General features: G+C 43.9%; 1 protein-coding gene across 2 annotated transcripts in view; it reads right to left on the bottom strand.

Annotated features, from left to right (window-relative positions):
- GNB4 (G protein subunit beta 4) overlaps positions 1-23,472 on the bottom strand; it is a 116,761-nt gene extending 93,289 nt beyond the window's left edge. For both annotated transcript variants that reach the window (XM_039487855.1, XM_039487854.1), the window contains exon 1: positions 23,355-23,472. The gene's annotated coding sequence lies outside the window, so the exon portion shown is untranslated. The remainder of the gene's footprint in view (positions 1-23,354) is intronic.
- Between the last annotated feature and the right edge of the window lie 2,333 nt (positions 23,473-25,805).

Here is a 25,805-nt window from a genome sequence, read left to right as displayed (position 1 = left end):
TGAGCTTCATCTCTGAAGAACTGAGCCTCTGAATGCCTGTGGCCACCTCATAAACAAAGCCAAATATCAAGAAGCTGATTTGGAAAAAATCTGTGCACAGAATCAGTACACTTCTCATAAATACTCCTCCTCCTCGAAGCCCTTAGAGCATATTTTTTTTTCTTTCTCTGGATGTTGTACAGGGTTGTATACAATTACAGCACTCTGTACATAAAAAAAGAAATGATCTGTGTAAGATATTGCATAAATGTATACAAAATTAGGTGCAGTCTGCAAGCTGGCAAATTAGCGCGTGATGCTTGAAATACTGTACATCAATGTAATTTAATTTGTGTGTGTATGTCATGTATATATATTTCTATAAATCTGCTTTATTTAGCTGTACATTCATGACCTTGAAGCTCAGGATACACCACTTTTATTCTATTCAGTTGCCTCACACATGGATATCTAAAGTCATTATAAAAGAAAAATCCAGTCTGTGGGGGGAAAAAAAAAAAGACCTCAACTGCTCAGTTTCTAAATTAAGCTACAAGTGAAGATAAAAATAGCTTTTCAGCCTGGAGATGCTACACTGCCTGAATTTAAATGGCCTGTTTCTTTCCCTGGCAGATAACATATACTGTGCACTCTGCAGCAAAAAAAAATTGCTTTGTGAAAGCAGGCTAAATTTTTCTCAGTTCAATTTCTTTGTAGTAAAAGAAGACAGAATTAAATAAATATAAGTGTTCTAGCCACTACATGCATCAATTGTCCAATGCAGGAACACATTTCTTGAATTTTGATAGACAGATCTAAAGAGAGAGAGAGAGAGAGAGAGAGAGAGAGAGATTTCCTTATTCTGTCTGTAGATATTGTTGGTGGCAAATAATCTATATTGCCTAAGAATATATTAACTGAAATGCAACTGGCTTTTCTGTAGTAAATCTCCTAGGTGCGAGTGTCTTCCATCCTGTTTTGTTCTATGAAGATTCTCTCCTTATACTTCAGAGCATATATGGTTGGTTGGTTGATTTTTTTAAATTCAAATGAGAAATTCCACCTATCCACATACAAACATTCTGGGATGATTTTATTCAGTACTTTTGGAAAAGACAATGGAAAACTACAGACAATGACCCAGATTTTCCTCTAGGCCATTGTGGGGGGATTCTCTAGTGATGCAGAGCCCGCATCCCACCTTCATCCCTGCTGCCTGTGTAGGGGCGGGACTAGAGGAAACAAAAGACTGGCTGGTTGTATGCAGAGGTTTACTTAGAACTGCTCGTGTTACCCTTGCTTGAGCTGGTGCTCTCAATGATAAATATTATGCAAGTTACAGACAAAAACTCTGTTAGGTCACCTAGTCCATCCTCCTCCTGCCAATGCAGGATAATTCTCCATAGTAAATGTTGCAGTGCTTTATGCAGTCTAGCTTTAAATGTCTGAAGCAATAGGGCTTCCACTCCTACCCTTGGGAAGGGAAACTACTCCTCCCCCCTCCCATATTCATTCTAAATTCACCTTTTCTTATTTCATCCTAATCAGACTTGTAAGCCCTTTAATTAATCAAATTCACTTCCTCATTTAGAAAAGAAAAGCAGGAAGAAATTATTGTAATCTGCAGAAATTCAACCTGAAGTTTCTCTCTGCTGAGACCAAGCATCTTTTCCTCTTTTGCATGGTACTCTGTATTTTATATAAATACTCTCAGAGGAGTACCATAGCAATGTTCATAAAAAAAAATAAATGAAAGGTTGTTTTTTTTCAAAGCAAGCCTTTCCTGTGGCAGTCAATTTGTGGACTAAAGCATGAAAGTTCACTGAAAGCTTTATAACCATCAACAACATCTGCAGCCATGTAAGCCAAAGACAATGAGCTAAATCCTGCAGTCCCTAATTCAACAAAACTCCCACTTCTGTTCAATTAAGCACTGAAGAATTTGGCTCAATATTATTGTTGTGTCCAAAACATCCAAGAAGGGATTTATGTATATGTGGCAATGCTTGTAACTTATATATCAAGTGTCTGTGGAACTTGACAGAACTGGAATTCTCCATCTTCAGCTTGATTGTGCAGTTTCAGGTAAACTCAATTGAGTTTATCTCCTATTCTTAATAAACATGCTGGCATCCCCCTAATAATTGTTACAATTGTTGTATTTGGAGTAAGGTAGATTTCTATCTTCAGTAAAGAACAACAGAAGCCAGTTGGAATCTACAGGTGAAGCAGTAAGACCAAGATGATTTCCGAGCTTGACACACTAAAGTGAAGGATATTACACCAATATTGAATGTGGCCCAAAGTGTTTGTGTGTAATAAAAATCAGTGAAACAAAATTAAGCTCTGGTGAAAGTCTGCTGACATGGTGCATGAATATGGCCCATAAACTGTCAAGCTAATTAATATTAAATAATATCCCTCTGGAGAGGTCTGTCTGAACTGCAGTTCTAGCTGTTAGAAGTTAGTGGACACTTGAGTTCACATGTGTGGGACACATTAATTAAATACTCCTAGAGCATGCAAAGTGCATCTGTGACAGGGTGTACCGGTCCTCTGGGACCATTAGAGCTGTGACACCCACCTCTGCCTCAGTTTCACCACCAAGCAGAAAAGCTTTTGATATAGAGCGTAGTACAGGTTGACTTTGGGGAATGGGAGAGGAAATGAGAGCCAATCTTCTCCATTGCCTGGCTGCTTGAAATGGTACATCCCTTCACAACACCACAAAATAATGTATGTTGTGAGTCTCCAGCACTATTTGTGCCACCTACAGAATATTGTTTCTATTTCCAAATGAGCTTACTGGGTCATGTGATTTATTCCATGAGATTGACTGTGGTTTCTTTCCAGGAAGCCACCCCTTTGTTTGAATCACTATTATCACCAGATAACAGATGTTGCTCTCCAGGAAACTTCTTTATATGATCCTTCATAATCATATGGAAGATTTCAATATGACCTTGTTACCATAATGGAAAACAAGATGAACTGGGGCATCTCTGTGGGTTATTCGAAACAACATTTACATCTGTGGCAGTCAGAATTCAGCTGACGTTGTACATTCTCAAACACACACAAAGGACTAAATGAAGCCTACCAACACCTTTGTGAGGTAAGTATTACTAAGTCCCACTGCGACACAAAGAGGTTAACTTACCTGTCCAAAGCTACACCGCAAATCTTGGAACAGAGTATAACGCACCTAAGTGTCTCAGGACCCGAAGTCCCATTAGGTTTATAAGTCACTTTTGAAAATGGGACTAAGGTTACTAAGTCACTTAGAGCTTGTCAACACTACAAAATTAAGTAGACCTTATCTAATTTGACCTCAAGCTCCGAATTAAGTCGATTGTGCGTGGCCACACCATGCTCAATGTCTCAATGGAGTGCGTCCTCACTAGCAGCGCCTGCACTGATGCACAAAGCAGTGCATGGTGGGTAGCGATCCTAAAGTGCAACTTACCGTAGTGTGTTTTGGGAAGTTTGTGCAATGCCTCATGGGACCAAAACATTGTCGCAGGGGAGAATGGGAACATTGCATCAGCATCCCATGGTGCACTGTGCTCAACGTCAAACAACTCAGCGGTTTTCATGCCTTAAAACTGCCATGCATCCACCATAACCCCAGAAGCATGGAGCCTTCTCAGATGTGCACTCCTGCGGTGATTATCTCAAACACTTTGTGCCTTCTCCTGCAGTATTAGCAGAGCCGAAGTAGGGTCCGCCACGCAGAACATAGCGATGTCCTGCAAGCAGCCCTGCTGGAAACCACTGAAAAAAAACAATTCACAGTTGCTGCTGGCAGTCACAGAGCAGCTGCACTGTTGAGTGCCATTTCTGGTCCCATGAAACAAGCACTGACTGGTGAGACGGCATCGTTTTGCAGGTATGGGATGACGAGCAGTGGCTGCAGAACTTTGGAATATGGAAGGCCACCTTCCAGGACCTTTGTGCAGAGCTTTCCCCTGCCCTGCAGTTCAGCAACACAAAAATGAGAGCTGCTCTGACAGTAGAGAAGCAAGTGGCAATCACTGTTTGGAAGCTTGCAATGCCAGACAGTTATCGGTCAGTGGGGAATCAATTTGGAGTAGGTAAATCAACTGTGGAAGCTGCTGTGCTCCAAGTGTGCAGGGCCATTAATCGACTTCTGCTACAAAGGGTAGTGAGTCTGGTAAATGTGCAGGACATAGTGGATGGTTTTGCCACAATGGGGTTCCCTGATTGTGGTGGGGCGATAGATGGCACGCATATTAAATTTTTTTTTTTTTTTTATTAAATTAATGGAGACATCCTATCTCCTAGAACTGGAAGGGACCTTGAAAGGTCATCAAGTCCAGCCCCCTGCCTTCACTAGCAGGACCAAGTACTGTTTTTGCCCCAGATCCCTAAGTGGCCCCCGCAAGGATTAAACTCACAACCCTGGGTTTAGCAGGCCAATGTGCAAACCACTGAGCTATCCCTCCCCATCTTGGCACCAGATCACCTTGCCAAAGAATACATACACCAAAAGGGATACTTTTCAATGGTGTTGCAAGTGCTGATGGATCACAGGAGGCGTTTCACCAACATCAACGTAGGATGGTCAGAAAAGGTTCATGACGCGCACATCTTTAGGAACTCAGGTCTGTTCAAAAGGCTGCAATCCAGGACTTTCCAGACCACAAAATGATCATTGACGACATAGATGCCTGTAGTTATCCTGGGGGACCCAGTCTACCCCTTCCTCCCCGGGCTCTTGAAGCCATACACCGGCCGTCTGGACAGCAGGCTCAGCTACAGGCTCAGCAAGTGCAGAATGGTGGTTGAATGTGCCTTTGGTCATTTGAAAGGGCGCTGGAGAAGTTTACTAACAAGGCTGGACCTTAGTGAAGAGAACATCCCCATGGTTATAGCTGCCTGCTCCATAATATCTGTGGGAAAAGAGGGGGGGGAATTTTCTGCAGGGGTGGGCAGTTGAGACAGATCGCATGGCAGCCATTTTTGAGCAGCCAGACACCAGGGCAATAAGAAGAGCACAGCAAGGGGCGCTGCGTATCCGCGAGGCTTTGAAAAGCCGTTTCAATAATGAGTCACAGTAACGTGAGCTGCTTGTCTGCATCGTGCTTTCCCAAAACGTCACCTGGGTTGTATCACTTTCCCTGTAAAGCCAACCCCATACCCAAGCCCACTGCTTCTACTCAATAAAGAACATTTATTTCTCAAATCCATTTACTTTATTTAACAAACATAAGTAAAGAGGGAAAACAGGGGAAAAAAAGGTAACCTTGGGGAAAAGAGGTTGTAAAGTTGGAACGAGAGAAACATTTTCAGCTGTGTAACATAATACCGCATTCCAGACCATCAAAGGTCTGTGAATGGATGCCTTCTGTTCTTTGTGCCCTCCCCCTGAGTTAAGTGAAAGGGATAATGGACTTTTTGCCCATGCCTCAGGGAACGCTTGGAGGGGGGTGTGCTTCTGTGCCAGGCAATGCTGGCTGGCTGTCCACCAGGGTCTGTAGAGGGACCCTCCTGCTTCTGTTCCTGCAGTTCAACCAGACACCTCAACATGTCTGTTTGGTCTCTGATAATCCGAAGCATCTCATCCTGCGCCACACGCTCTTGCTCATTGGAAGCTTTCCTTCTCTCCATGTCCATGTCTAACTTCTCAGACAGTGAAATCCTCCATGCTCTCAGCCCTTTTTTTCTTGTAAGAGCACTTTTAATGAGAACTTCCCCTGTTTCCCCTATGTGATATCAGTCTCCTGAGGGTAACAGAGGCTGAAAGGAAGGAGATGCTGCAAGCGTCTGGGTATAGAGCCAGTCCTTATGCTGCTATCCTGTGTACCGCAATGATGCCAGCAGAATTAATTCAGGAGTTGCGTCCGAAAGTGTCCTACCATGGTGGAAGAAAGAAGACTGCCCTGCCCAGAAACATTCTGCAAAGGATTGCAGAGTACCTCCATGAAAGTTTCCTAGAGATATCAATGGAGGATTCCCAGGTTATCCCAGCCAACATAAACAGTCTTTTCTGGGGCCCACCCTCTGCATTACTGGAGTGGCCTCTTGTAAGCAGAGAACCACAGCACCTCGCTTTTTCTTCACAGTAAACATGCAATACCACTGAATGTGTGTGCCTGCTAAAGTTTAACTGGACTTTGATTGTAATTGTATACTCACCAGAGGTGCCTTTTCCGGTATCACAATCAGTCACCATGATGTCCTACAACCCACAGGACTCCAGGTTTCAAAATTTTTCCTGGCTCTTAGGGAGAATGGATCCACCGCTCGCCTGTCTCCCATTCTCCTCCTCTTCCTCATCCACCATATCATCCTCCTTGTTGTCCCGAGAATCACACACCCCTGTGAGGTGTTCACGTTGCTTGTGGGAGTGCTGGTAGGGTCATCCCTGAAAATTGCATGCAGCTCGTTGTAGAACCGGCATGTGAGGGGTTCAGCACCAGAATGACTGTTTGTCTCCCTTGCCTTCTGGTACGCTTGGCGAAGTTCTTTGATTTTCACACGGCACTGCTGTGTGTGCCTTGTATAGCCCTTCTCCCCCATTCCACAAGTGATCTTTGCATAGATGTCAGCATTTCTTCTGCTGGATCAGACTCTGCCTGCATGGACTCTTCTCCCCACAGTGATGAGATCCATCACCTCCTGTGATGGAGGCCTCTGATTTTGTATATTGTGTGAAAGCATAAATAGCACAACTCTAATCTTTTTAGTTTCTCCTCATATGGAAGCTGTTCCATACCCCTTCAACATCTTCGATGCCCTTTTCTGAACTTTTTCCAGTTCCACTATATCCTTCAAGGTGTGGACATACCATGGATTTATATAGTGGCATTATGACATTGTCTCTTATTTTTTCCCTTTCCTAATAGTTCCTAGTGTACTGTTAACCTTTTTGACTGCTGCTGTGATTTGAGCAGAAGTTTTCAGAGAACTATTTACAGTAACTCCAATATCTCTTTCTTGAGTGGTAACAGCTAATTTAAAACCCATCATTCTGTATGTATATCTTAGATTCATAGATATTAAGGCCAGATCATCTAATATGGCCTCAGATATATCAGAGGCCACTAAATTTCACACAATTACCTCTGTATTGAGCTTAATAACTTGTGTTTGACTAAAGCATGCCTTGTAGAAAGCCATCCAAGTCTTAGTTTGGAGGCATCAAGAGATGGAAAATCTACCACTTTCCTTGGCAGTTTGTTCCAATAGTTAATCATCCTCACTGTTAAAAATGTATGCCTTACTTCTAATTTGAATTTGTCTGGCTTCAGATTCCAGCCATTTTTGGTTCTTGTTCTGCCTTTCTTCACTACATTAAAGAGCCCTTTAGTGCCTGGCATTTCCTCCTCGTGAAGATGCATTGTAATTAAGTCACCTCTCAGTCTTCTGTTTGGTAATCTAAATAGTCAGAGTCCTTTAAGTCTCTCACTGTAAGGCATTTTCTACAGCCTTTGAATCACTTTTGTGGCTCTTTTCTGCACCCTCCTCAAATTTTCAACATCCTTTTTTAAAAATGTTGACACCAGAACTGGATGCAGTATTCTAATACTAGTCTCACCAATGCCCTACAGAGGTAAAATCACCTCTCAATTGCTCATTACTCATTCCTGTTTGTACACCCTCCTCTCCCACTAGAGCAGTGGTCCCCAACCTTTTCGTCTGGCGGGTGCCAGATGAAGGACCGTGGCGGCGGTCGAGCATCCGCCGAAATGCCGCCGAAACTGGTGGCATTTTGGCAGCAACGCTCTGGATGACGTCGCTTGTTGGCAGCTAGCGGCGTCATCCAGAGGCGTCGCTGCCGAAATGCCGCCGAATTTTGGCGGCATTTCAGCGGATGCTCGATCGCCGGCCATGACATGGGTGCATTTAGATGCCCCTGCGGCACCGGGTTGGGGACCCCTGCACTAGAGTGTAGCTCAGTGTTCCAAACACACAACAACAAAAAAACCACAAAGCCTTCTGCTTCACACCTGTCATGTAGCCTAGGCTCACCTCCAGTATTTTCTGCTGACTTCTCTCACTTGAGGGACTGGAAGAATCTCAGAGACGATTATTTGGACTTCTGGATGTTTTCAAGTGTCCCTGCTCTAGCTGACATACCTTATCCAGTTATCACCAGATGACTTTTTTTTGTCTTAAGGATTCCACCTAAAGTAACACAAAATGATCCACTCCGTGTTTCCTGAAGCACCAACAAAAGGGGAAATCAAAGACTATAAAGAAACTGAGCACAGCCTAACTGTTCTTTGTAATCACTGCTTTTCTTTCCAAACTGCAAGGACTGAGCCATTAAGCATACACAATACCATTCATGTGACATCAAGAAAAGAGAAGTAAAATGGCACTATCAACTGTTAAAGGCAGAGAAACACATCTGCTTATTGTAAAACACATTTTCCTTGAAGCATGATAAAAAGAGCAAAACCTCAGACTAAAGTGGTGATTCATTCTCTCCCTCTTCCCACTCCAGACTCGCCAGTGTGCTCCAATTGCTTTGTATGACTCTGGCAATGCAAAGCAACCTTAAACATACCTTAAAATAAAGTAGCATCCAAAAATTGTATGAAGTGAAACCTGTTATGCTAAATAAAAATGTCCTGACTGCAGACATCTGTTTGGGAAAAAAGTGAATAAAACCCATTTATATTTCTGACTTGTTCTCGGTATATGTACGATCAGCTGAAACTAGAAGTGCAACAGATCTCTCTATGTGCTTGAAAACCTTTACCCTGGAAGCCTGTATGTTGTGCAAGGTGGTTGTGATCCAATGCACTTGGAAGCTCTGTGTGGGCACAAAAAAACATTAAGCAATAAATAACCAACGTTGATGAGTCAGTTACTAATTTGAACTATGAAACCGTAGTAATTTTACTGAGCAACTGCACTATATCAGCATTCCATTCTATGTATAGTTATGAGTCCATATACCCCTTCCCACTAAGCACACACAAATCTTTCTACCAACACACACACTCATCCCAAAAACATTTTCTAATTAGTTAATTAAAACAAATGTAACTTTAGCGCCCTCGTGGCCAAGATGGAGTCTGCTCTGCAAGCAGCTCTGGCCAAGAGAAGGCACGCACACGAATGCAGCAGGAGAAATCCCTTCCACCCCAGGGGCACCTGTTCCAAACCCCCCAGAGTGAACACACCCACCCACAGGAAAAGTACAATGGATATAACAAAGGGAGGTATTTATTTACAGAGGGATGAGAGGAGAAAAACAACAAGGGAAAATATAGGGGGAGCAGTAAAACAGGGCTGCATTCAAACCAAGGCCCCACAGGCCCAGTGGTAGCACAGTCTGGAAGGGCAGACACGGAGCAATGTGTCTGCACACAGAGTTCAGGAGTCCTGAGCAAAGTTCCAGTCCAGTGGTGAGTCTTGGGGGCTCCTGGTTGTCTTCGGTGCCAATGAACTTTCCCCAGCAAACCCCTCTGGTGCCCTCTTCTGCCGCTCTGTGCAAAGCCACACAGAGCGACCACCTCCCCACTTAACTGACTAGCAGCCTCCCTCCTTGTTCCCAGTGTAGAGTCACCAGCCCCAGTACTCCCAGCCCCACGCAGCTCTGGGCAGGCGTGATACTGGGTCCAGCTCTGGCCTGTCCTTCTGGGGTGATTCCCCCCGGCACAGGGCTCCTCCTGGCTCCCATCCTGGGCTATCCCCAATCAGGCCTGTCCTGCTCAGGCCTCTGGTAGGTTCTCCCTGCTTCACGTTTCCAGGGCCTGCAGGCTGCCTCTCTCCCTCCCTGGAGCTCCAGTGCCTCCCCCTGGAGTTTCCCTCCTTTTTCCTTACTCTCCCCCTCCACCCTGAGAAAAAGATTTAAAGGGGCCATGCTCTCTAAACCCCAAAGGGGTTATACAAATAATTAAACATGTCATAATGCTGCTTATGCAGAGATACTTTATGGCTGCCTCTGAGATAACTGGGAACTTCTGAATAGTCTTCATTATATTTTTTGCATACATTGGCCAGAAAATGCCTTCCCATGTGAAAAGCCATTGGAGGTCTAAAGCTGGGTCCCACCCTCTGAGGCTCTGAGCACCCTCAACTTCCGTTGACTTTCAAGAGAGTTGAGGGCACTCAGTATCCCACAGGATACAGCACAGAAAACTCCAATGTCCTTGGAGCCCATGGGTTTCCATCCTGCAAAAGTCTATCCTACAGGCCAAATTCTGCCCTGCTGAAGTGGAGTGAACTCAACATCTCACAGAATAGGGCTCAACTTTGGACATCCTATGGATTTCCATCTGATGTGGCCCATTGTGTACATACAGGACAGTGAAGACTATTCAAAGATTCCCAGTTACCTCAGAGGCAACCATGATGCAGTGCTGCATGATCTGCATTTCAACACATTGTAGGGTTTTGTTTTTAATCTATTGCTCTGAAAATATGTTTGGGATGAGTGGCCATACTTGGTGCACATGTGTTGGTGGGAAATGGTATCTAGATTCATACCTACAAACAGAATGGCATCCTGACATGTTGATGTTTACACAGAATTGCTAGTATTTCTTTGTTCAGGGTAGTTTCAACCTCCTTACTGTTGGTTATTTATTTCATGATCAGTTATGCATGTATAATAAAAAGTAAATATCAAGTTGTAAATATTAAAGAAAGGGGAAGCTCACTGGGACTGGATCCACTTACTGCATGGCTGAATTTGGCCCAATGTGTCTCAATAAAACAAAACAAATTAAAACTTACTCTCCGTGCTTATAAGCTGCTATTTCATACTCTGTAAACTTTCACCCTCTGCTAACTAAACAGAAATCTGCAATCCTAATCCTATAACAACTCTTAAATACATACTGCAGAATACTGAAAAGAAGAAAGCCTATGTTGTCTCCACTAGCAGGCACTTCTCCCAAGATGATTGGTCATTACCCTGGCAACCTTCACAAATGGCAAATGACGTAAAGAAAGTCGGAAAAATGCCACTGAATGCAGAAAGCACCATGCATTATAGATAATTCTGAGAATCCACACTCCTATATGCACTAACTGATTTCAAAAGAGCACAAGGGAGCTTCCATTTTACAAAGATGCCTGCAGAGGTGAATAAAACTTTTTTTTCAAATGGATGGTGGGGAGGATCCTTGAGGTTTTAATTGTAGCAATTTGGGCTCTCTGGATTTCAATTAATAATTCAGGCAACTATGTCTTTTGTGCTCTCTTCTCTCAGTTCTGTCAAAGAATCCCAATATAATAGTTCAAACTGTAACTCAGGCAAAAGAGCGGGCATTTGCACAGTTCCTTTTTATTTAATATTATTTATTGTTATATGATTATTCATATCAACTCTCTCACTCCAAATTCTTTTTTCACTACTAATACATCTGGGGCAAGGTGGACAAAGGATGGTGTATTTATGTCCTTGCAAACAAAAACACCAGCAGTCATATGTGGTGTGAATGATATTATCTGCCTAGAAAAAGTCCAGTTCTGACCCAGCCGAGAGAACTGTGCAAACAAAAGACAGAAGGAAGCTCCACTAACTTAGGGGTTTTATTTATTTACACACAGAACGAATGATCACAGTAAACTTACTTCCGACTACATTTCACATCATTCCGAGTTAGTGAAATTCAGGCACGAATAGTTCACATAGAACTACGTGAGGGTAAATAAATAGGGGAAACAATCTGGAATAGAATAATTGTTTCTGAGCACCAGTACCAATGTTTCTTTGAAAACATGCTTTCTTTGTGTTAGTCCAGATCTATAAAGCAGAAAGCAAATTGGGATACTATTAGTTCATTATCTTATTCATTGTTTTAAAAAAAATGTAACTTGAAAGTGTTGCATTTATTCATAAGGTCAGATAACTTGGTCCATCAGTTTTAATATGCCGAGTCCTCAAGATCCATAGCTCCATTGGACACACAACACTTTGAACAGTGATTTAATCCTGTGCAAAGCAAGTGCAAAGTGAGCATTAAATATTACCCCGGTGTACAAAGCAAAGAATTCTAATTTTACACCCACTTTGTAAAGGAGAAAATAGGTAGGAGGCAGCAGAGTGTCAAGCCCTGTGTGTCCAGCTTTGGTTCTTAAAGAAACAGCATGTTAAACCTATTGAGCTAAGTCCCGCCCTCATGTTCACCTGTCCAATTCTATTATTAAATTATCATCAAATGAGGTATCTGAAGGCTGAATTTGACCTGCTACCTTTACCTATATCATCACATGTGACTTCCCCAAATTGTGAAGCAGATATAAAGGAAGTGGCAAGCCTGCTTAACCAGCCAATTGAGAATGACTGCCCCTAACACAGAGGTTTCCCTGAGTGACACAGAACCCTTCTTGTAGGCACCACTGTCAGGATATGGCAGGGGCATGGCAGGAGCACAGCTGCACCTTTAACTATTCTTGGCTGCAAAAAAACAGTCCATTGCTGATGAACATAAATTAGGGCAACCCTTTGGCTGCTCCATGTTAAGCTATAGATTAGACTGTCCCTGGGCAGCTCCATAACTGGGGGGGTGGGGGGGGGACATGGATGCATAGATGGAATACAAACACCTTTACGCCTCCTTTATTCAATCAATCATTCTCATCCAAAAACCAGTGTTAGCAGCATACAAAGCCTATAGCATGCATCCTAAAGACAGACAGTGTGACTAAAGCAACAAAGCAGCATGGCCTCATGGATAGGGCACTGGGCTCGGATTCAGGAGACTTCATTCAACTCCTAATTCTGCCACTAGTTTTCTGGGTGACCTTGGAAAAGCCACTTCTCCTCTCAGTGCCTCCATTTCCCAATCTGTAAAATGGATATAGTGATACTTATCTCCTTTGGAAAGTGCTTTGAGATCTATGGATGAAAAGGGCTACAAGTTATTATTACTACATCCATTGCCTTTAGGATCTACTATTATCAATAACACAATAAAATAATACACTTGAATGAGGCTAATTTTCACACAAGTCTCTCTGAGCCTTTGCAGATGACTGAATTTTGCAATTTAGCAAGTAACGGACAAACATAATATACAAGAAAGGATAATGCACCATTAGATGTACTTTGTTTACTGGCAACATGGCTCACTTTTAATTATTTATAACACTATACTCTGACAACACCATACTAGCAAATGTCCTGGTGTAATGTTGTAGCAGTAATTTGGTCTTAGCAAAATGAGGCATTCTTACAGCATTATATTTGCTACTAAATCTTTTTTTTTTTTTTTTTTTTTTACAAGTAGGAGGAGATTATTATTTTGCATGTGTAAATCATAAAGGACAAAATTCACTCCTTTTCAGGCAGCCAACGCAAGGCCTATGCACTCCTTAGGTCCTATTTTGAGGTCCCAAACCAAACCTCCAGATTCAAACGCCACTGCACTTTACAGAAGACTAGATCTACACGCAAACTTTGGTACTGGCCTCCATTCGCTATCACAGGGCAAACATAAAACCTGGCTCTAAACCTCCCCAGACTCTGAATCAGTCTTTGCTGCAGAGTATGTGAGGGAGATTCCCACACCTGAGTCATTCTTTTTAGGCAACAACACAGATAGAGGTGTCAATAGAACAGGTTTTGGAACAAAATGATAAATTAAACCAGAGGTCGGCAACCTTTCAGAAGTGGTGTACCGAGTCTTCATTTATTCACTCTAAATTAAGGTTTTGTGTGCTAGTAATACATTTTAACGTTTTTAGAAGGTCTCTTTCTATAAGCCTATAATATATATAACTAAACTATTGTTGTATGTAAAGTAAATAAGGTTTTTAAAATGTTTAAGAAGCTTCATTTAAAATTAAATTAAAATGCAGAGCCCCCCCCCAATGGTGGCCAGGACCCGGGCAGTGTGAGTGCCACTGAAAATCAGCTCACGTGCCACCTTTGGCACACATGCCATAGGCTGCCTACCCCTGAATTAAACAATAATAAGTCACTAGGACCAGATTGTATTCACCCAAGAGTTCTGAAATAAATCAAATATGAAATTGCAGAACTACTAACTGTGATATGTAACTTATCACTTAAATCAGCTTCTCTACCAGATGACTGTTTGGATAGCTAATGTGACACTGGTTTTTTTAAAAAGGATCCAGAGACAACCCTGGCAATTACAGGCCGGTAAGCCTAACAACAGGCAAATTGGTTGAAATTATAGAATCACAGGACTGGAAGGGACCTCGAAAGGTTATCTGGTCCAGTCCCCTGCACTCAAGGCAGGTCTAAGTATTATTTAGACCACCCCTGACAGGTGTTTCTCTAACCTGGTCTTAAAAACCTCCAATGATGGAGATTCTACACTCCTTAGGCAATTTAGGGAGGTTGCCTTAGTAAAGAACAGAATGATGAGATACATAGATGAACATGATGTGTTGGGGAAGAGTCAACACAGCTTTTGTAAAGTGAAATCATGCCTCACCAATCTATTAGAATTCTTTAAGGGTGTCAACAAACATGGACAAAGGTGAATATAGTGTACTTGGTCTTTCAGAAAGCTTTTGACAAGGTCCCTCACCCAAGGCTCTTAAGCAAAGTAAACAATCATGAGATGAGAGGGAATGTCCTCTGATGGATCACTAACTGGCTAAAAGATAGGGGGAAAACAGTAGTAATAAACAGTCCGTTTTCAGTGGAAAGAGGTAAATTGCACAGTCCCCCAAGGATCTGTACTGGGACCACTGATGTTCAACATATTCATAAATGATCTGGAAAAAAGGGTAAACAGTGAAGTGGCAAAGTTTGCAGATGATATACTAAAGTACTCAAAATAGTTAAATCCAAAGCTGACTGCAAAGAGTTACAAAAGGATCTCACAAAACTGGGTGACTGTGCAACAAAATGGCAGATGAAATTCAAGGTTGAGAAATGCAAAGTAGTGCACACTGGAAAACATAATTTCAACTACACATACAAAATGATAGGGTCTAAATCAGCTGTTACCACTCAAGAAAGAGATCTTGGAGTTATCATGGATAGTTCTTTGAAAACATCTGCTCAATGTGCAGCTGCAGTCAACAAAGTTAACAATGCTAGGAACCATTAGGAAAGGGCTGGATAATAAAACAGAAAATATCATAATGCCACTAAATTAATCCATGGTATGTCCACACCTTGAATACTGCATGCAGTTCTGGTCACCCCATTTCAAAAAAAGATATATTGGAATTGGAAACAATACAGAGACGGGCAACACAATGATGGAACAGCTTCCATAAGAGGAGAGATTAAAAAGACTGGGACTGTTCAGCTTGGAAAAAAGAGACAATTAAGGGGGGATAAGACAGAGGTTTATAAAATCATGAATGGTGTGGAGAAAGTGAATAAGGAAGTCTTATTTCTCTTTCACATAACACAAACCAATGCCATTCAATGAAATTAATAGGAGGCAGGTTTAAAACAAACAAAAGGAAGTACTTCTTCACACAACACACAGTCAAACTGCGGAACTTGTTGCCAGGGGATATTGTCAAGGCCAAAAGTATAACTGGGTTACAAAAATAATTAGATACGTTCCTGGAGGATAGGTCCACCAATGGCTATTCGCCAAGATAGTCAGGGACACAACACCATGATCAAGGTGTCCCTAAACCTCTGACCGCTATAAGTTGGGACTGGAAGACAGGGGATGAATCACTTGATAAACTGCCCTGTTCTGTTCACTACCTCTGAAGCACTTGGCATTGGCCAACATCAGAAGTCTGGATACTGGGCTAGATGGACCATTGGTCAGACTTAGTATGGCCATTTTATGTATACTGCATATATATAAATAATGAAAGTATTATTCAGTGTACAGAAAGCCTCCTGTTTGGGATGGCAGCATTCTGCAAAGGCTGATCTCTGTTATATGAACTGCATCCTCATGGATGACTCCAGTCATTTCTCCTCTATGCCAGTGATTCTCAACTTTTCCAGATTACTGAATCCCTGTACTGTACTGACAAGGACTGATTTGTCTTGCATACCCCAAGTTTCACCTCACTTAAAAACTATTTGCTTACAAAAATCAGACAGAAAAATACAAAAAAGTGTCACAGCACACTATTACTGAAAAATTGCTTATTTTGTCTGTATGAAACTTCAGTTTGTACTGACTTCGCTAGTGCTTTTTATGTAGCTTGTTGTAAAACTAGGCAAGTATCTAGATAAGTTGATGTATCCGCAGGAAGACCTCTGCCCTGGTTGAGAATCACTGCTCTATGCCACCTCATTGTCATTTTCGAAGAATACCCTTCATGTAGGTAGACCAGGCCTTAGACCAGTAGTCCCCAACCTCTTCCGTTTGGCGGGCGCCACCGAGGACTGTGGCCGGCGAACAAGCATCCACCTAAATGCCGCCAAGAAGCGGCAATGTCAAGAGGTGTCGCCGCCAAAATGCCGCCAAGAAGCAGCATCATCAAGAGGCATCACTGCCAAAATGCCGCTGATTTTCGGCAGCGACGCCTCTTGACATTGCTGCTTCTCGGTGGCATTTCGCGGATGCTTGTCCGCCGGCCAGTACGCGGGCGCACATAGATGCCCCGTCAGGCGCCATGGCACCTGCGGGCACCGCATTGGGGACCACTGCCTTAGACAACTCCAGCTGAAAAGGAATATGTTCTTTCTTGCAGGTGAGTGATGTTTCATGGGTCATTGGGGATGAAAAACAAATTCAAAATTAGCCACTTTGGAGAAATGAACCAAGGGCCTAATACCAAGAGATGATGAGCTTGATCAGTTCCCATGGAAGTTATTGGCAGTTAAAAGTATTCAGCACTTTCCAGGATCAGGCTCTTAAAAATCTGAAAAGTATTACATGCTGCAAAATCCAAACAGGCTTAACGTCTTTCTGGTGCTGACTGGTGTAAAGGACAGTCATGTAGGGTTGCCACGCTTTTGAAGTTCAGTCTTTCATCTTCTGCCTTTCTATTCTGACCTGATTTCTATTTGGAGGAGGCAGTGCTAGTATCAAGGGGTTTTGCAGCCCCGGTGCACTTTGTGCCGGAGGGTGGCAGGAAGTAAACTTCAGAAACCTATCAGAACATATTACTCTTTTTATATAGGCTGTTAGACTGTCGACTCATTTAAACACAGAAGGGGGCAAATGCCAATTTTCCTTTCATCAGCTATAAACGTGATTCTGGGAGATATGTTGTTGAGTAAGCGGAAAAAAAATCCTTTCTCCTTCTGTGTCCTTCTAGGGGACAGATATTCAGCTGGTCAAATGAATCCAAACCCATAATTAGTGTCCTTTCACTTCTCCATTAGCAATATTACAGCTGGACTGGCTGATGCCAAGGACACACTGGTGATGAGGAACAATAACATTCCTCAGTATCAGAAACTATTGGCTTTTTAGCATTCTCCTGCTTTCCCATGTTTTAGCTTCCAAGAGGGAAAGATGCTGCAGTGAAAGTCAATGAGCCAGATCTAGCAAGGAAAGAACAGGGAGTTCTATCATTTGTACAATTCCAGCATTTCTATTCAGTATGTCTTAACTTTCAATTCTTAATTGAATTTTTAGGGGCAGATTCTGCTTTCAGACACATATGCATCCAGAAAAGGCCTCATCTTTTTTGCACTGGTAATTTCCCCCTCACCTTTGGTCTCACATCAGCGCAGCTCCCACTTGTGCTAGCAACCACGGGAGCCCCTATGTAGACCCAAGCAGATCTTTTTACCACCCTGCCCAAAGCAGATCTAGATGACATGATGGCACAGAGGCCTGATCCTCTGTCTACACTAGTGCTTCCACCAGTGGTGGTACCAGTGCTAGACACAGCTGCCAATTCTAAGCAGCTTCTTGGCTGTTTGAGGAAAATAAAGATTAGTGGTGGCAATGAACTGTTTCTCTTTGCTCCTCTATAGTCAAAAATAAATAGCTAGTTTCTAAAAATAAACAAACATGAAATATTTATTGTGGATTATTGTGGCCTAGTGCCTTTTTTTATATATTTTTCATATTCTGATAAAAACAACACCTCACCACCACCCTTCTGTTTTTAGCCAGCAGGCCTGTGCCACATAGCTAATTTTCATCATAACTTACTGAAGTTTCCCCACAGGCATAGGTTGACATGTCAGCGGCTCAAAAGGAGCTCACCATCTGCAGATCTTGTCAGCTTCTCCATTATACCACAGAGTCCCCTGACAGTATTTGGAAGCACAGACTTCCGTCAATTTCACTTTCTGGGGAAATTGTCAGAACTCAGTGGGCCTGATGCTCTTTTCATTTACTCTGGTGAAAATCAAGACTAGCTCTGTTGACGCCAACACTGTATAACTGATTTAGAGGAGAATCAGATCCTCTCTGCACACAACTATGCAATGGAAAAACTAAGAACTTACATAATTAAGATTCTGACCATAGACTCAGACTGACCATCTGACTAAGAATTTACATAATCAAGCAAATCAAGATTCTCAACATAACCATTAAAAAACTATTTGTACCAACTATCTTAATAAGCAGTATCAAATATTGTACAGATCTTATCTAACACCCCAAAGACTTTTAATATGGTGCATACTGATACAGATCTATGCTGCCACTGTAATTTAGCAGCTGGCACTTTTGAATGCTAGTAGTGGAACTGCTCTAGAATATAGATTTTCTGAGTACCAGTATTCAGAGAGAGAAGCTTGATTCTGTGCTTCCCTGTATACATTAAAGTCTCCTGCTTTACTTGGTGCGGATAATATCTATCCACCAAGAAAAGTTTGTCCTGTTCTTGTTGCAGCCCAATGAAGTAGTCCTGCATACTTACAATGGAAAACTGGTACTGTAAAAAGGAGGATATGGTGGCCATTGGAAAGTGCCCTTAATTGAAATGCAATAAGACCAACCAAGATTTTACAATTTGGCTGATTTTTCTCAACCATGCTGATACAGAGACACAGATGGCCAAATTTACTCTTCTTTGTACCTTACTAACCCAGTTCTATTATGAAGTTCGTAACACTCTTTCTATTGTTATGTGATTATAAACACCTTATTTATGTTCAGTGATTGATCTGTTTAATGTGCACTACACATCCTCAGGTGTGGCTGAGATATGCTTGGTGCAGCTAAGGTGAGGGGGAAAAGGCTGTCTTTAAGCCACTTCTGTAACTCTCTTATGCTGGGGTCAACCCATTCCCTGGCATAATTTAAAACAGCCAATAGTATGATGGCTGTCCATAGCATCAAGGGCTTTTCCAGCAATGGGAGACTGCTGGGACACTCCAGCTACACTCCTGACTCCCCAGAAACATCTTCTACACTGGGGGCCAGGATATGGGGTGCGGCAGAGAGACAGCTACATCAACTCTTTGCCACCCAAGGATTTTTCCCACGCCAGGGAATTCTCATCTGGGCAGATCTGGCAGATTTATAGCTACTTTTTTGTCATTATTATTATGGCATAAAACAGGTGGGAATGGAGGTGAAGATCTGGTTCTCTGTTTCTTTTTCTTCTATAAATAGAGATCATAGAGAAATGATGGAGGTTTGAGCAGGTTCTTTTCTGGTGGAGAGGGGCAGAGCTTTTCTCACATGGACACAAGACGACTTAGGTTACTAGATACTGAAGCCAATGTTCAAGACTTTTTATTTTGAAACATAGTAGAAAAGGTGCTGCTCTGGTTTGCATCCCACAGAACTCTTACATTGATGTTGATCACCAGAGCGGCCCATGCTTATTCACTCACCTGATGTCTTTGCTAGGTTAGCTTAGAACAAGCAGAGCTGGCTCAAAATGTTAGCAGATCCATTAAGGCAGCTTTCCACAGGACAAAGTGCCCTAAAGGGGACCAAAGATCTGCCCTTAATTGTCTCAAAATAAATAAAATAAATAAAGTGTTGAACTTCTAGATCGGGGTTCCCAAACTTTTTATCCCTGAGGCCCACCTGTACGACTGCAACAGGCACTGCGGTCCACTATTAACACTTCCCGCTGCGTTCTGGAAGGGGAGACTGAGGGTAAGGGGGGTGCCTGGCCAGGACAGGCAGCGACTCAAGCTGCCTGGGAGGCGGCCAAACCTTTACATTGTGACCCCCGCACTATCAACGTATACAGTTTGATAGTGCCCCCTCCCACCTCGCCCACCAGGCAGGTGAGCTGTCATCCTCTCAGGCTGATCAAGTGGGAAATCAGGCAAGGGACTGCTGAGCATGTAGCCTGGCCTTCCCGGGCTGCCACACATTCGTCAGGGAGGGGGCACCACGGGGTGCCTCACCTCAGACGGGATCAGGGCCAGCAAAAGGACAAAGGGGCCAGGCAGGTGCCACAGCCAGTCCCCGCTGACACCCTCTGCCTCAGCAGCCTGAGTGCCTTGAGCTTGTCACCTGACAGTCCAACCCCACCTGACAGTCACCCAGCCAGCACCCGGCGTGCCTCACAGACAACCCGTGCCGGGAACGAGGAAAGGGCTTGGGGGCTGCCAGTGCCAGGCAGAGGCAGGTATTCGGGCCAGGCCTGGCTGTTACCTATGACAGTCCTGATCAGGGTATTGTCCAGGCAGAAACAGAGCAGCATCACCAAGCCTCAGTCCCTGGGGAGGGCTGTGAGGCCAATACTCAAGGGAGCCTGACAGCCAAGGGTCGCAGGGTGTGGCAGTTTGGAGCAGGAATAGCTGTGAACCCTCCAGCCACTCTGGGGTCCACAGCCTCTCGGGGCCAGCCCCTTCTCCTTGCTCACTACCTCCATTTTGCCCTCTGCCACCAACCACAGGGTTGCTGGGCTCCTCCAGCCCTGGGCGGGAGTCATCGCCAGCTGCCACTCTGTCACTGTCCACTTCACAATGCTCCCCCGAATACCCTCCCCAAATTCCACCCATGGCAGCACCAATGGCCCACCCGGGACTGTGTCTCGTTGCCCACAATTAGGGAACCCCTTCTCTGGATGAGATATAAAACAGTCTATAGAAGAGCGCACAAAACCAAGAACCAGAAACTCCGGAGCTGTAATCCTGGTTTGTCAATATCTTGCTGTGTGACCTTGGGTAAATCACTCGATTTCAGTATCTGTGTTTCCCTCTCTGTAAAATGGGTATAACCTACCTTCATAGTGCATTTGTGAAGGTTAATGTTTGTATGGTGCAGTGACGATATACAGCTGAATGGCAGGATGGTCCAGTGGTTGGGGCAATAGCCTATGATTTGACATACTTGTGTCCAATTTCCTCCTCTGCCACAGACTTCCTATATGATCTTGGACAAGTCACTTAGCCACTCTGCTGCAGTTCCCTATTTGCAAAATGTAGATCATAGTATTTCCTTGCCGCAAAGGGCTGTTGTGAGTATATATACTTTATATATACACTATATTAGAGTGTGTGCCTTACACAGACAGATAGCATTATATACTTACTAAGGATTTAGATTGGTTAGTGTAACTACAGACACTGTTTTGATTCATTTAAACATCTAAATCCTTTTCTGAATGTCACAAGGCAGTGAAACAGGCTGGGATGGAGGAAGAGGAGAGACACTGTCAATGACCCATTGTCACTGTTGGTCTGCTGCCATGATTTTAAAGCCAGCACTGCTAGCTGGGGGAGGAAGTGGAGTGACGTTATTGGCACTAGTGTAGTGTTGCAAGGAGAACAGAAGACCACTGACCCACTGAGGCAAAGCAGTTTGCTGAACAGCAAAAACAAAAGAACTAATCATGCTATTCAGATATAAAGTGTAGTATTTGCTACATGATTTTGGTTTAGTAGAGTGCTGAATGCACTTATCTGCCAAAAAAGCATCTTGTTGGCGGTTTTAAGAAACTGGTAAATAAAAACTCAAGATAATGATCAAGGTCTCTGAGACTTACAGACCTTAGTGGGAAAGAGTCCTTTCTTAATTATCCTGCTGTAAACCCAGAGTAACTCCAGATTTACTCCAGCATAAGTAAGATCAGAAGCAGGGGCGGCTTTAGCGTTTTGGCCGCCCCAAGCAGTCATGTGCGGGAGGTGCCCCGGAGCCGCGGGAGCAGCGGACCTCCCGCGGGCATGACTGCGGAGGGTCCGCTGGTCCCGCGTGGCTCGGCTGTACCCCCCGCGGCTGCGGACGGTTCGCGGACGCGGCGGCTCCGCTTGAGCTGCCGCAGTCATGCCTGCGGGAGGTCCAGCCGAGCCGCGGGACGAGCGCCCCCTCCGCAGTCATGCCTGCGGCAGGTCCGGTCATCCCAGAGCTCCGGTGGACCTCCCGCAGGCATGACTGTGGCAGGTCCGTCGGCCCAGCCTGCCGCCCCCCCTCGGCGGCAGGGGACGCCCCCTAGATTTGGCCGCCCTAGGCACCAGCTTGTTTTGCTGGTGCCTAGAGCCGCCCCTGATCAGAAGTTGTCCAAATAAGATGCCTGTGGCCTGATTCTCAGCTGCCTTGTACTTTGGGTAGGCATTTACAATTATGTAAAGTGAGTGCAAATCTGGGTAAAATGCTACCAAATCAGAAAGGCAGTTCTCCGCACACTCTTTCCACAGTGTGAAGACTACACAAAATGCAAGGCAATGTAGAACCAGACTCTATGACTCCGACCCTAAGAATTTACAATCTAAATACACACATACAGGGCTGGATTTTCCAAGCAGGCTGCAGAGCATTCGATTCAGGTCCAAAACTGCAGGCTTTTTATCTGTGTTCCCCCAATCCTGGGGCTACCAAGGACCAGTCTCATCTCCAAGGCAAATAAAAGCAGTGTTAAATCTGTTCTATCATGCCCGTACTGCTAGCAGTTCTCAGAGGCCATTTCGACAGCCAGGGATCAGATGGACACAGACACACCCCAGCCACATGCCTTTTTCTTCTGCCACACCTCTTCAGCTTGGGGGGGGGGGTGTGTGTGGAGAGACATAGGAGCCATTTTGGTGGCTCTTCACCATCTAAGGATTCCCCTATGATGGAGCAATAATCTGAGTGTCACTAAACTGGCGTTATTGTTGCTTGGCACTGCCAGAGCAGCACAAGCAGCTCCTGTGCAGAACAGGATCTGGCCCAAAATACTGTATGCTTTCCACGAAGCATTATTTCGTTAATAACCTGAAAGACATAACATCGAAGGACAAATCCTTTGCCATTACAATTCCACATTTTCTGAATTATTTTTCTTTATTGCAATCATCTCTTCCTCCTCTCTTGTGTACTAGTGCCCCATGCTGGAAATCATGATAATACACCACCAACAAAAGGTTTCATAAGATATATAAGGGGTGCCCAGTAAACCGACTTTTCATCCTACAGCTAATACAAAAACAGGATTTACATTTATCTCCCTCATCCCAGTATCTTGCACAGTTTGCACTTTTGTTAAGCTTTACAGTGATCCATATAAACTATGCATTTTTTCTCAATGACAACAACAGGATACGCTGAAATTCTGAAAGAATTTTCCCTATTAAAGAAACAGAGAAAGAGAACCAGAATACGTTAGATGAAATTAAAGGAATCACTTACCCTTAAAAGCTAATACATCCAACCATCTCCTGGTTTTCTTGCAACTGTGGGTTGTTGTTTTTCGTCCTGGTTGTCTCCTATTGCTCCGTTTCAATATTTCCTCTGCATTTCAGTGTAGCTGGTGGGAGGAGACTTTAATTGAGGCCATCAATCACCAGCCCACTCAGTGTGCAGCAGGCTGGGAGTTGTAGTCCAAAACGCGTACTTCTTTTCTGACTTACACTAGTATAAATTGGGAGTAACTCTACTGAAGTCAATAGAACTACAACTTTGAAAACTAAGTTAAAGAGAATCTGGCCCATTACGATTAGATTCTTTTTGTTCTTTTTCTTGCTTCACTGAATTAAAATAACATTTTATTGAATTAGAACATTTTTAACACAATAAGAATTCCAGATAAAGGGGTTTAAAAGAAAGTTTGGACAGGCAGCCACTTGAAAACAAAATTGATAACTTCTTATGTATTTTGATAGAAAGCGAGCAATAGACGAAAATAAATTCAGTAAGGGAGGTAAACTGGATTGAGAGGGGTAATTGAGAAACTATGGATACTAATGGTGGGGTGGAGGGCAGTGACCTCCTTAAAATGTCATGCACGTTTTATTAGCAAGACAAGGCGGGTGAGGTAATATCTTCTGTTAAACCAACTTCAGTTGGTGAAAAAGACATTCTTTCAAGCTTACACAGAGCTAGTCTCCAGACCTGGGAAAGGTATTTGGAGGAGCTGGGGATGATAGCTTGATGTAAGTGAGAAAGCTACTTAGGCAAAGATTGTAGCTTGCTAAAGTTAGGTTTTACTAGAAAGCATGCTTTTTTGTTTTGTTTGTAACTATACCATACTAGTCTCTTTTTCTCCTGTTTACTATAACTTAAATCTCTTCTTAATAAACTTCTTTTATTATCTATTAATCTCAGTACTGTTATACTAAAGTAAGGCATGCATCCTCAGCTGCACTGACTGGCTGATGTGAGTGCATTCTATCACTTTGAAGACAGCAAACTTGTTAATTTTTGTGAATGGAGAACACTGCAGAAAAACATCTATGGGGAACTTGAGAACTGGGTTTCAGTGAATGTTACCTGCAAGATAAAGGAAAGGTAAGCAGAGTCTCAAGGAGTTTGCTGATGACGCAGACAGACTGGTGTGGCAACTGGCAAGGAGTTGACTCATGCTGTTTAAGCTCCAGCAAAGCTCTCTTTGGCAGAGGGGTAACACAGTAGCTTACTGTCAGGGCACCCCAAGAGAGCATCACAACACTACAAAAGCACTTTTTTTTGTTGTTGCAATTTTTGCCTCAGGCCTTTTGCTTCCCTGGTGTAGACAGGTTTGACCAGTTATCAACCCCTTACTCAAGCCAGCCCCCAAATACCCTTCTCTAGCCCCCCAACACCAGCCTGCCCCAAGATACTCCTCCTAGCCTCTCAACCCCATCCCACCCCAAAATGCTTCTCCCTAACTCCCAACTACATCCCCAAAACATCCCTCCCTAGCTCCTCAACCCCTTCCTGCCCCAAAACACCCCTCCCTAGCCCCATAATCCCATCCTGCCTCAAAATACCCCTCCTACCCTCTCAATCTCATCCTGTCACAAAATGACTCTCCCTAATCCCCAACTACATCCCAAACACACCCCTCCCTAGCCCACAAATCCCAGCTCCAGCATACCTATTCCTAGCCCCCAGCCCAATGCACCCCACCCTATCCTGCCAATCCCACCCCTAGACAGCCTCAAGACACCCCTCCCTAGCCCCAGTCTCCACCCCCTCAGCCTCCCCCTAACCTTCCTGTCTATCAATGCCTCTCCGTCCCCCCATATTAATAAATGATCTAGAAAAAGAGATAAACAGTGAGGTGGCAAAATTTGCAGATGATACAAAACTACTCAAGATAGTTAAGTCCCAGGCAGACTGCCAAGAGCTACAAAAGGTTCTCACGAAACTGTGTGACTGGGCAACAAAATGGCAGATGAAATTTAATGTTGATAAATGCAAAGTAATGCACATTGGAAAACATAATCCTAACTGTACAAATACAATGTTGGGGTCTAAATTAGCTGATACCACTCAAGAGAGATCTTGGAGTCATTGTGGATGGTTCTCTGAAACAGGGGCGGCTCTAGGATTTCCGCCGCACCAAGCACGGTGGCACGCCGCGTGGGGGGGCGGTCTAGCGGTCGCCGGTCCCACGGCTCCGGGGGACCTCCCGCAGACGTGCCTGTGGAGGGTCCGCTGGCCCCGTGGCTCTGGTGCCTGCGGGAGGTCCGCCGGAGCCGCCTGCCGCCCTCCCGCTGGGACACCGCCCCAAGCGCGCGCTTGGCACGCTGGGGTCTAGAGCTGGCCCTGCTCTGAAATCATCCACTCAATGTGCAGCGGCAGTCAAAAAAAGCAAACAGAATGTTGGGAATCATCAAGAAAGGGATAGATGATAAGACAGAAACTATCATACTGCCT

The sequence above is a fragment of the Mauremys reevesii genome, linkage group 9 (assembly GCF_016161935.1).
Source record: "Mauremys reevesii isolate NIE-2019 linkage group 9, ASM1616193v1, whole genome shotgun sequence".
Classification (NCBI taxonomy): Eukaryota; Metazoa; Chordata; order Testudines; family Geoemydidae; genus Mauremys; species Mauremys reevesii.
The sequence above is the reverse complement of the archived record's forward strand: the minus strand, read 5'-3'. Positions and strand labels throughout refer to the sequence as shown.